Below are 2,834 nucleotides of genomic sequence, written 5' to 3' on the forward strand. Positions count from 1 at the left end.
CTATACAAACAATTCTGGGATCATCTCTAAATGTACTTGTCTCTGAGAATGTTTTTGAAGACAAAAAATATGAGACAAGTGTATGAGCAGAAAATAAAAAACAATGTAAACTTTAGTCGATTTATTAATTTCTATTTTTTTTACATGATTTGAGATGGCCAGGTCTACTTCTATATTACTAGACAAATGTATTTCCTCTAGTACTTTTTTTTCTTTTTACATCAGAAGGATAATATGCCAATGTCATAAAATGTTTGAGGGAGATACATCTCACACACAAATGTGAAAACCTAATCATCACACTTATGAACTACAAAAGGATTCTCCTCCAGTCCTTTAATTATGGTTATTTATACATCTTTTTCATTAATTTAGAAGTGACCATCACATTGTAAATTTAAATCTCAATGGAGTGAGGAAAGAAAGAACAGGTTAACTTTAAATAAGACAGAAAAGAAATACCAAGAACCTAACCATGTCAGTCCTGGCTCCTGCCTGCTCACATCTGCATAGGCAACTATCACAGGTCCATTGTCAGCACATGCTAGCTTCACCCAACATGAAGCAACCTAAACCCCAACTGCCCTAAGTAATTTTCTTGGAATTTCTTCATTTCCCTTGGATTATGTTGATAACTTATAACCCTGAGGATTTTTTCTCACTCTTCTTACGTAGACTAAGGGTCTGTGTTAGTCTGGGAGGGAAGAGAACTGTTAGGACAATGCTTTGAAGTGGCACAACTGTTTCAAATGCTTCTTTAACAATGTCCAGGAAAACTGATTATTTATGATATCTCTCTTTTTCTTTAGTCCTAGAATCTAGACAGAAATTTCTTGATAATAGGAAGAGTCCTCAATATTATGTTTTATATAAAAAGCACATATCCACGAAAATCAAATGTTACTAATTTCATACTAAAGACGAGAAACAAAAGTATTCAAATTCCTATCGTATGCAATTATAGATTCTTGGTAGAATACTCAGTGTGTCGTGAATATTCTAGAAAATATCTCATTTATTAATGAAAATATGTAGAAAGCATTTTATTTTTTAGTTTATTTACAATTCTATTCCCAAAAATAACAGTCAAATAACACTCACCAGACTTTTGTTAACCTCTGCGTTATCGATTGAACGTTTACTTCCCTGCAAAACTCATATGTTGAAATTCTTACCCCAAGTTTTATGGTATTGACAGATAGAACCTTACAGATGTAAATTTAGGTCATGAGGGTGGGGTCTTCATGAACGGGATTAATGCTCGTATAAAAGAGACCCCAGAAAGTTTCCCACTCTCTTTCCACCCTGTGAGAATACAATGAAAGGACAGCAGTCTGTAAGCTGAAAGAGGGTTCTCAACAGAACATGACTATGCTAGCACCGTGATCTTTGGCTTCTAGCTTCCAGAGCTATGACAAATCAATTAATATTGTTTATAAGCTACTCACTCTATGGTAATTTGTTATAGCAGCCCAAACTAAGACATTTTGCAAGCAATTTTTGTACTTCCTATTTGCTTCCATTCTCTGTCTCTATTACACATGTGCATACATACATTTGCTCTCAATTGAATTTAATGCATTGTTTTGTAATTATTGTTGCAGTTTCTTCTCAATTAATAAAGTGCACTACACTCCATATTTTTAATGATATAAATAAAAAGCAGCTTCTATATTCTAATAAATAATCATTTAAAATATTCAAAAGAATACCTATTTAAAATTAGACTCTTAATATTTGACACTAAAACATACAATCATGTTAAACAAATATATTTTCAATAGAAAAAAGTTAAAAAAGAAATATAAAAACTATAATCTTTATATTTCTAAATCAGTAAAAAAATTGGAACTAAGGCACAATATAATATGCACCTGAATACATAAAGACATGCTTGCAATGTAAGTAAGATTTTGTATTTAATCCTGACTTTAAAACAAAGCACCAATAGATATGTTTTCATTGCTATTATTGATTTTGTGAACTTGTTTACTTTGGGGAGTATTCTTTCAGCAGTTAGTAATGTACTCCTCTTGAGAAATGCTCTAGATAGGTTGCCTTAGGAAGTACTTAGTTTTATTGAATAATATGTCAGTGCCAGATATCTCTTATAAGAAACCTGATTTCTCTTGGAAATGTGTTCATTTGTGTGGCTTTTAGATAAATCAGTTTGGAAAATGGTCAGGAGGCATTTCAGCTCTTTTACATAGCTTTTGTAAAAAGTAATATGGACACTGTCACAATTTTACTGGGAACTCTAGATGAGTTAGAGTTGTGAAGGCTACTGAAAACAAACTCTAAATTCCTTATAAACTATGAGAAGAAACACTGAAAACCAATAAAATATTCAGCAAATATAAAATAATAAAATAATTTCTAAAATAAACCAATACTAACAGGAGAGTGACTAGAAGTAAAATGCAGGTTTTGAGTACCAATAAAGTGTTTCAATAATCTAGAAAGATACTTATCTAACATCCATTCTCAGCTACATCCTCCCCAGCAAAGTCAGAAACAAATACCCCAGCCCATCATTCTGGGATTTAAAATGAGAGGTCAGGTGATTTTATAAACACTTAACAGAACACTTGAAATCTACCTCAAATGAAACTATAGACAACATATACTCAATGAAATGGGATTAGTATCAGATTAAAAATAATCACACAGTTAATAATAAAAATAAAAATACATAATTATGTACAGAATATTGAGAATATTAGTGATATATAAATTCCAGCTTTGCCAAAGTAAATTGTTAGGAGACAGAAAGGGGAGAATTGTAATAATATAAAGGAATCATCTAGAAAAATTTATCTATAGATAATAAGCAT

The 2,834-nt window shown here is 31.3% G+C and overlaps 1 non-coding gene across 1 annotated transcript; it reads right to left on the bottom strand.

Annotated features, from left to right (window-relative positions):
- Positions 1–219: 219 nt before the first annotated feature.
- Positions 220–322, bottom strand: LOC129479995 (small nucleolar RNA U13). The gene has a single exon (XR_008656908.1). It is a non-coding gene; the product is annotated as a small nucleolar RNA U13 (small nucleolar RNA).
- Between the last annotated feature and the right edge of the window lie 2,512 nt (positions 323–2,834).

Source organism: Symphalangus syndactylus, chromosome 3 (assembly GCF_028878055.3).
Source record: "Symphalangus syndactylus isolate Jambi chromosome 3, NHGRI_mSymSyn1-v2.1_pri, whole genome shotgun sequence".
NCBI lineage: Eukaryota > Metazoa > Chordata > Mammalia > Primates > Hylobatidae > Symphalangus > Symphalangus syndactylus.